The following is a 9,473-nucleotide window of genomic DNA, read 5'->3' as shown; positions in this document are numbered from 1 at the left end:
AGATGTGATGCGCCTCAGAGAATTGCTGATGGCACCTTTCCATTGACACCTGACAATCAGTGACGTCACGGGATGGTCGCATGTTCCGCCGTGTCACCTAGGTCGTCAGAAGTGATGTAATCTCCGCAGAGGCGTAGCTAGGGGTTCAGCTCAGGGGGGCAGAACATCTGTGTGGGCTCCTAACAGGAGAACATATCATTGGTGCAACCTGCGCAACCGCACATGGGTGCAAGAGGTATGGGGGCCCATATCTACCTCCAAAGAAGGCGCTCTTGGGCGGCAAAGGGCCCATATATTGTTCTTGCACAGGGGCCCTTTCTGTCTGTGTCTCCTTGTGGCCACTAACTAGGTAATCATGCTATGGCGGTATAGGGGAACCTCAGGAGATGACCACACTGTTACTGAAAATAAATCTCTATACAAAGACCAGCACTGATATTACCGCCATATGATGACACATAGTGGTAGATACCAGTCCTACAGAACACATAAGAGATCACAGTACAGTTATAGATGGTGACTTACAGCTGACGTTCTTTCAGGTGGAGTCATTCACTTTTCCCGTCTATTCCATGTGGCCCAGACAGACATGTCTACTTCTCCAGCCAGGACTCATCTGCAGAGAATACAACAATGACACATCTGACTTCTCACATTTCCAGCCCCATTCACATGTAGAATCATAATCCTTGTGTCCAATCCCCTGCTCAATGCTGGATTCACTAAACCATCTCACACAGATATCTGTCTAGCCTCTGTTTAAAGACCTCCATTGAAGGAGAACTCACCACCTCTCGTGGCAGCCTGTTCCACTCATTGACCACACTCACTGTCAAAAAGTTTTTCCTAATATCTAATCTGTATCTTCTCTCTTTCAGTTTCATCCCATTGCTTCTTGTGTTTCCATGTGCAAATGTATTTCCAACCTGCACAAACTCCTCATCCTGCTGATACCCCCATACTGAGCAGCTGCTGCCATATGATTCCCAAAAACAGAGCTCCTCTTACTGCCCCATATAGTAATGGCTAACACTGTGCCCTTTACATCGTAATAATGCCTCCTTTGTGATCGCTAGATGGTAAAATTGCCTCCAAGAAAATATTAATTTCATGTGCATGTGCCCTCCACATTTTGTCTCTAGAAAGTAATAATACTCCATGTGCAATTTTTTTTTTTTTTTTTAAATTCGTTTATTAAGTCATAAACAGGTTCACAATATACATACTGGTACATAACGTTAAACATAATACAAAATATATATATGTTCATACGATATGAAAGTATAAAGCATAACGTGTGCACCAGTTGTATACAGAATAAAGCAAAATATAATGTCATTTAAATCACAATGTTCTTGTGTTATTACTTGAATGAGATCTGCCTAACTTTTAAACCGTATCTACGTCTACAAAAAAAAAACAAAAACAAAAAAAACATATAAGCCTAGACTAAACTATTCCGCAGCCTACTTCCACACAATTAATCATTTATTATGCGACATCTCCACTCTACAAAGTAAGGTGAGAGGAATTCCACCTCTCCCAAATCTTTTCAAATTTACCCGAGCACCCTCTATTTTGATATAGTGTACGTTCATATGGGATGATCGAATTCACTAAATTTACCCAGGACCCGGTATCAATTCGACCCGCTATTTCTATACCAGCAATATTAGGGGTTGATCTAATACGAATTGCCAGTGCCTTGATTGCCAGAGCAAAAAGGGCCGGAGAAAGGGGGCACCCCTGGCGAGTTCCCCTATGCAATGAAAAGGGTTCAGATAAAGAGCTATTACGATGACCTAGGCTTCATGTACAATATGCTGACCCATTTTTGAAATTTATCACCGAATCCATATCTCTGCAAATATGTGGGTCGCCCTCAAACCCAGGGCTGTGGGGTACTCGGTACCAGGCCGGTATCTCACAGGGAAGTGTCACAGTAGCTGTGACCCGGTCCGTGGCCCTGGGCGCCCATTGTAAATGTTCAGTGTGAATGTGTAAGTCGTGACGCCACCTGTGGTGTTCGGCAATGTAGATGTTAAGCCGACGCTGCAGACAGTTCCTCTGGGACACATGGTGTGGTGCAGCAGTGATGGTATAGCCCTCCACAGGCAGGGCTGTAGTCCCAGGGCAGAGTAGATGTAGCGACACTTAGATGGTGTAGTGTCAGGCGCAAGGGATGTAGCAGTGCTGGGCAGGTTGACGCAGGAATAAGTGGAGGACACCAGGGCATGTAGTTCCAAAGCTTTACTCACAGTCTGTGGTGGCTCAAGAGCCCGCATCGGTGCCGTGTCCTCCGGGACAGGATCCCAGCCAACCTCCAGGCAAGATGAAGCACACCTTTCCAACGCTCCTCCAACTTATGTGCCTTTTCTGAACGTCTCCCTCTTAGCGCCTTTAAGTGAAGTACTCCTAGTACTGAGTTACACTGGAGTTCCTCCTGTCCGATGTTCCTATGAACTCTACTTGTACAGCAGACAGCTGTAGCCTGCTTCGGGGACTCTCTGCTTCTAAGTCCCAGCTCTCTATCTTGTTGCTGTTGTGCCCCCAAGTCTTGTGTGGGAATAAAGTGATGACAAACTTCTATTCCTCCGGTGTCTGTTGCTGGACCATAAGTATCCAAACAACCTCGGGGACCGGACCCCGGCCTTGCGCCTAGAACTTGAGAGGGGTTCTCCTCTCACCCTCAATCCTCTGTTCTCTTCCTCTCCTCATGTTCCGTACTAATCCTTTCCTTCTTATGGAGAGTCAGGCTTTCTTTCAGTGTTCCTTTCCTGTGCCAGCGGACCCAAATCACTGAGGTTGGCTGCAGCACTTTCCCTCCTTCATCCCTCTCAGGGGATCTCCTTACACAGGTCCGACCTCGTCAGACTCCTGTGACTAACTCCCCCCATATCCTATCCTCTTTCCGCTCTTTAGTGCAAACTAAACTCCACCCACCTCCCAGCACGCTTTATGTTCCAAGCAGGGAGCCACCAAAGGGTGCTTTGCTACACTACTGTGTTGTGTGGGATGCAGGTGTTGGAGCGTGGTCAGGGGTCTCCACCTTACCTGAATGGTGGGGTACCACACCTCAGGAGGAGGTGTAGTACCTTTGTGGCGACTGAACCCTCAGGGGCGCCACACATGCACGGAGAAAATGCCACTCAAGAGAGTCAAAGGCCTTGGCCGCATCGTGTGATGCCAACGCCCACTTATTATCTGACACCAGAGAGCTATATTGGACCACCGACTGGACTCGTCTAATATTGATGGAGGTGCTCTTACCAGGCATAAAGCCAGTTTGGTCAGAGTATATGAGGTCTAATATGACTGAGTTCAGCCTGTTGGCCAAAATTTTCGTAAAGATCTTATAATCTACATTTACTAATGATATAGGTTGATAAGATCCACAATCCAAAGGGTCCTTCCCCTCCTTTTTTAGAACTATTATATTAGCCTCATAAAAGGAATCCGGCATGCATCCCCCCTCCCAAATCCCACCAAACACTTTCAGCAGAAGAGGCGCTAGCATCTCCCGATACTTCCTATATAGTTCGACAGGAAATCCATCCGGCCCAGGGGCCTTCCCAGAGGCCATACCCTTCATGGCATCCTCTACCTCCTCCAGAGTAAACTCAGCATCCATAAAGGCCCGTTGGGAAGGATTTAATGTGGGAAACTCTATATTTGATAGGTAGTCTAAACACCCCGGGCCGTCAACATCAGACTTAGAATTGTACAGTGAACTATAATAGTCATAAAAGCATTGTAATATTTCCTCAGTCGTAGAGGCCAAAGTACCAACAGAACTGCGAATCTGTAGGATTGTGTTAGTTCTATTACGTTGCCTCACTAGATAAGCCAAAAATTTGCTTGCCTGATTCCCCATCTCAAAATAAGATTGTCGGGCAAAAAATAATTTACGTTTAGTTTTAGTGTCAACATGTTGAGTGTATCACCTTTGAGCCGTCAACCACTCTACCCTATTACTACTAGTTTGGTCTGGTATGTAGGCAGCCTCCGAATCTTTCAAACGTCGCTCCACCTCGCCATCCTCCTCCGATGTCATTCGTTTAATGTAAGAAATCGTGGAGGATAAACAACCCCTCAGGTAAGCTTTAAGAGTGTCCCAAAATAAATTAATGTTTCGGGGTTCAGGGTGGGACGAGACGAAGCAACGTAGCGATCAATCGTTTTATCAGGCGGTTTTATCAATTTCAGCCAGAAAGGGTTCAGTTTCCATGCTATCCTATTATTCAATGGTCCGTGCCTAAGTTTAAGAACAACCGGACTGTGGTCTGAAATCCCCCTACCGCCATGTTCAATACCATCCACCCATGTTGCTAAGCTGCTGGATCCAAAAATGTAATCTATGCGAGACAAGGAGCGTTTAGTGGAGGAATGGCACGTACAGTGGGGCAAAAAAGTATTTAGTCAGTCAGCAATAGTGCAAGTTCCGCCACTTAAAAAGATGAGAGGCGTCTGTAATTTACATCATAGGTAGACCTCAACTATGGGAGACAAACTGAGAAAAAAAAATCCAGAAAATCACATTGTCTGTTTTTTTTTCATTTTATTTGCATATTATGGTGGAAAATAAGTATTTGGTCAGAAACAAAATTTCATCTCAATACTTTGTGATATATCCTTTGTTGGCAATGACAGAGGTCAAACGTTTTCTGTAAGTCTTCACAAGGTTGCCACACACTGTTGTTGGTATGTTGGCCCATTCCTCCATGCAGATCTCCTCTAGAGCAGTGATGTTTTTGGCTTTTCGCTTGGCAACACGGACTTTCAACTCCCTCCAAAGGTTTTCTATAGGGTTGAGATCTGGAGACTGGCTAGGCCACTCCAGGACCTTGAAATGCTTCTTACGAAGCCACTCCTTCATTGCCCTGGCGGTGTGCTTTGGATCATTGTCATGTTGAAAGACCCAGCCACGTTTCATCTTCAATGCCCTTGCTGATGGAAGGAGGTTTGCACTCAAAATCTCACGATACATGGCCCCATTCATTCTTTCATGTACCCGGATCAGTCGTCCTGGCCCCTTTGCAGAGAAACAGCCCCAAAGCATGATGTTTCCACCACCATGCTTTACAGTAGGTATGGTGTTTGATGGATGCAACTCAGTATTCTTTTTCCTCCAAACACGACAAGTTGTGTTTCTACCAAACAATTCCAGTTTGGTTTCATCAGACCATAGGACATTCTCCCAAAACTCCTCTGGATCATCCAAATGCTCTCTAGCAAACTTCAGACGGGCCCGGACATATACAGGCTTAAGCAGTGGGACACGTCTGGCACTGCAGGATCTGAGTCCATGGTGGCGTAGTGTGTTACTTATGGTAGGCCTTGTTACATTGGTCCCAGCTCTCTGCAGTTCATTCACTAGGTTCCCCCGCGTGGTTCTGGGATTTTTGCTCACCGTTCTTGTGATCATTCTGACCCCACGGGGTGGGATTTTGCGTGGAGCACCAGATCGAGGGAGATTATCAGTGGTCTTGTATGTCTTCCATTTTCTAATTATTGCTCCCACAGTTGATTTCTTCACTCCAAGCTGGTTGGCTATTGCAGATTCAGTCTTCCCAGCCTGGTGCAGGGCTACAATTTTGTTTCTGGTGTCCTTTGACAGCTCTTTGGTCTTCACCATAGTGGAGTTTGGAGTCAGACTGTTTGAGGGTGTGCACAGGTGTCTTTTTATACTGATAACAAGTTTAAACAGGTGCCATTACTACAGGTAATGAGTGGAGGAAAGAGGAGACTCTTAAAGAAGAAGTTACAGGTCTGTGAGAGCCAGAAATCTTGATTGCTTGTTTCTGACCAAATACTTATTTTCCACCATAATATGCAAATAAAATGAAAAAAAAAAAAACAATGTGATTTTCTGGATTTTTTTTCTCAGTTTGTCTCCCATAGTTGAGGTCTACCTATGATGTAAATTACAGACGCCTCTCATCTTTTTAAGTGGTGGAACTTGCACTATTGCTGACTGACTAAATACTTTTTTGCCCCACTGTATATTCCCTTGTCTCTGGATGGCGCAATCTCCATAGATCCAGCCATCCACTCCCCGCCAGTTGGGATGTGCCCGGGGAGGGTACTCCACTCTGTATTTCATCATCTCAGTTTATCAAGATGATTATTCATGACCAGATTAACCCTCCGTCAGGAACAATGGATCTGACAGGCGCAGCTCTTCTACTTTCATTTCTCCCTTCTCACCAGATTTTCAGGAAACCCCCTCCCTCTAGATAGTCTCCTGGCTCTAGCTGCTGTGTGAAACCTGATATCACAGTTGGTCTGCAGAGCTTCAGGAAGGAAGATATAGCTGTGCTGGCTTCTCAGGCTCATTGGTCCCGAACACATCACACTTTATAAGGTTGGTATGTAATGTTTTTAGTCATTACTATTGTTTATTTAGCTTGTTTTATGAATGGATAGAGAAAGGTTTGTGACTATTTCATATAAATAAGGCAGATTTTCTTACAAATGAAAGTGTACTTCTCAGGAGTTTTGAAATTTGTGTATATCAAAGTTATTACTTTTATGTTGAGTAAATGGGTTTGTTTTGCACCTGATAATGTGTAGTCTCTTTTATTACATCCCTATGAAGGTCTCTGAGCACTTTTAGATCACTGAAATTGAGAAAATTAGATATTCTAGGCATTTTTCTAGCCTGCGCTTGACAGGCACATTGTTCCATTACGAGTTAGTGCGAATATTGTTCCTGACGGAGGGTTAAAGTCACCCATACAAATGACATGTGCACCTGGGTAATTTAGGGCAAAGCTCAGTGCCTTCTGGATAATTGACATATTGGCCGGAGGGGGATTGTAAATACACAGAATAACATATTTCTGAGAGTTGATCAGCGCATGTACAAACACAAACCGTCCCTCAGGATCTTTCCGGGCCTCTCTGGTCTCCCATCGAACATCTTTATGTATTAACAGTGAAACCCCCTTGAATAGCTGGTATGAAAAGCACGTATAAACCATTGTACCCACGGTTTTTGTATACACCGAACGGTATCTCTAGTCAGGTGTGTCTCAACCAGGGCCACGATGTGAGGACGATATTGTCTAATTTGTGAGAACACCTTAATTTTCTTCCGAGGGGTTTTTATACCTCTAACATTCCAGGTCATGCATATCAATTCAGAACCCATTTCCGCCCATCCAAATATGTTGCATAGCGGTGCCCGAACAAAATGCAGAGATATCACCTAGATAGTAGAATTGGCATCGGCTGCGGCATTTACCTAAATAACCAGAAAAACAAAAACTTTTGAAAAAGAAAAAACAGAACAAGAACCTAACAATATAGGAGCAAAGTCTGACACCCCCATCAAAAAATAGGCAAGGGGATACCATCACTGAGCACAGTGTCCGGTATTGTTGGTAACTGGATACCCGCCAAGAAAGTTCCAATTAGACCTTTAAATAAAAGGATCCAAATTAACAGCCATCACATCAGGATTCCTTCGCAGGGGATCCCCCATGAGACCGCAGCCATTCAGTCGCCCCCATCGGATCGGTGAAGAACACGGAGGTACCTCCGTGAACAACTCCCAGCCGGGCTGGATATATCATTGAGTACACAATATTTCTTTCCCTGAGCCGTTTCTTGACTTTGATTAATTGTGCCCGCTGCTTCTGCAGCTCCATAGAAAAGTCCGGAAAGATGGAAATCACAGCATTATTGAACTTAATGGGACTTTTTAGCCTTGCAAGACGCAGAATGGTGTCTCTGTCCTTACTATTGAGGAGGCGTGCCAGGAAAGGCTGAGGTGGGGCCCCTGGAGGCAGAGATTTTGTAGGGAATCTGGTACCTGTGGCCTACCCCAAGCTACACCGCTACAAGGATCCAGTGCGTAGGTTCAAAACAAACGTGCGGTTTATTAAATGTCCATAAACCGTCCAGCTTAACAAAACAAAACAGTCTCTACTGGTTACTAAAGGTATAACAACACCAAAACGGAAATTAAACAGCCCACAGACAACACCAGCTCACCCGATTAAACCTCAGACCTTCACTCTGCGAACCAGAAGTTTTTTAAGTGGTTGATGCCTCAAGAATGCGTCGGGGTCTCTTGTAATGAAGTGACTTTTTTTTGCTTATCTTACATTTTTTCTGAAGTTATATAGAATAAGCTAGTGAGCGGCTTTGGAAGAATGGTCAGGTCACTTTTCTTTTTTTTACTACTTTGCACCTTTCAAAACCTGATGGAAGAGAATAAAAGAAGCTCAAAAGACAATATATGGAGAGCAAGTTGTTTGTTCATTGCAGTGCATATGTTTATACTCTTTAGTAGAGATGAGCGACTTTGCCTTTTTTAGGGTCGGTTTCATGAATCCCGACTTTCTCAAAAGTCGAGTTGAACGAAATCGGCCGACTATCGAGAAAAATCGAAGGCCGACTGAAACACGAAACCCAATGCAAGTCAACGGGGAAGCAAAGTCGGCAGGGGGTGGAGGACAGGAAACACACCTACATGCTGGACCGCTTTTTTAAAGTGCGCGAAAACTCTCTCTCTCCCCGGACGCTGCACATGTCATCTCGTTGCCCACAGTGTACGTCCTTACTCAGTGGCTGAAAAAAAGTCACGTGCAAGCATTCTGGGAAATCCGACTTTGGCGCTCGTTTTGCCGATCGCATGGCCGACTTCACGCTGTGGTCGGGTTTCGGTCGGCGAAACCTGACTTTGCCATAAGTCGGCGACTTATGAATCTGGCCGACCTGTTTCGCTCAACTCTACTCTTTAGCATTTAGTTAGCACTTTTTGCGGCGGGTTATAGAGCGGATTCACCTGAAAGAGACAACATTTGCCCATAAGTCTGACATACCAGTAGGAGGATGCCCAAAGACGGCCCTGCCTGCAGCCTTACAGCTCAGCCCCTGGGAGACCCCTGCATGTATTGAGCCTTGAGCACCTGTCTTATGAGTCCCCCTAGTGTCCACTGCAGGTAAATATGGAGTGAGAGGATGAAATGGAAGACCTATGTAAGGCTGGTATGGGTGGGGGGGAATTGACTGGCAGTAACATCACTGCACCTGATTTCACCATACCTTGCTGAGATCATTGTTTGCATCCCGATGAAATGTTATTTGCTTATTTCCTAACACTATTGACTGATGCTATAAAAAAAACTGCACTTACATCATGTTTCCTCATCGACCTGCCAATACTGATTACATTCTGCAAACTGCAACAGAAGAAAATAACATGAGGGGTATAAAAATGGTATAAAAAATGTAAACACAGTTTCAAAGATTGGTCCGTAAGCAGAGAGAGTCCACAGCAAGAGCAAAATTGGGTGTATATTCTAGTTCACTTTCCAGGAGCTGGTCCAGGCAGCAGCCAATGGTCTTCCCAGACCCCAATGTAGTACAGCAACCTTCTTGTGTGGCACTGAAAGCAAAAGGCTGCTATACGACAACTGTGCATGGCCCAATCTATTAAGTATCACATTCCATAGAACAATAAT

Source organism: Dendrobates tinctorius, unplaced genomic scaffold (genome assembly GCF_039654945.1).
Source record: "Dendrobates tinctorius isolate UK_male_01 unplaced genomic scaffold, ASM3965494v1 ptg000334l, whole genome shotgun sequence".
NCBI lineage: Eukaryota > Metazoa > Chordata > Amphibia > Anura > Dendrobatidae > Dendrobates > Dendrobates tinctorius.
The sequence above is the reverse complement of the archived record's forward strand: the minus strand, read 5'-3'. Positions refer to the sequence as shown.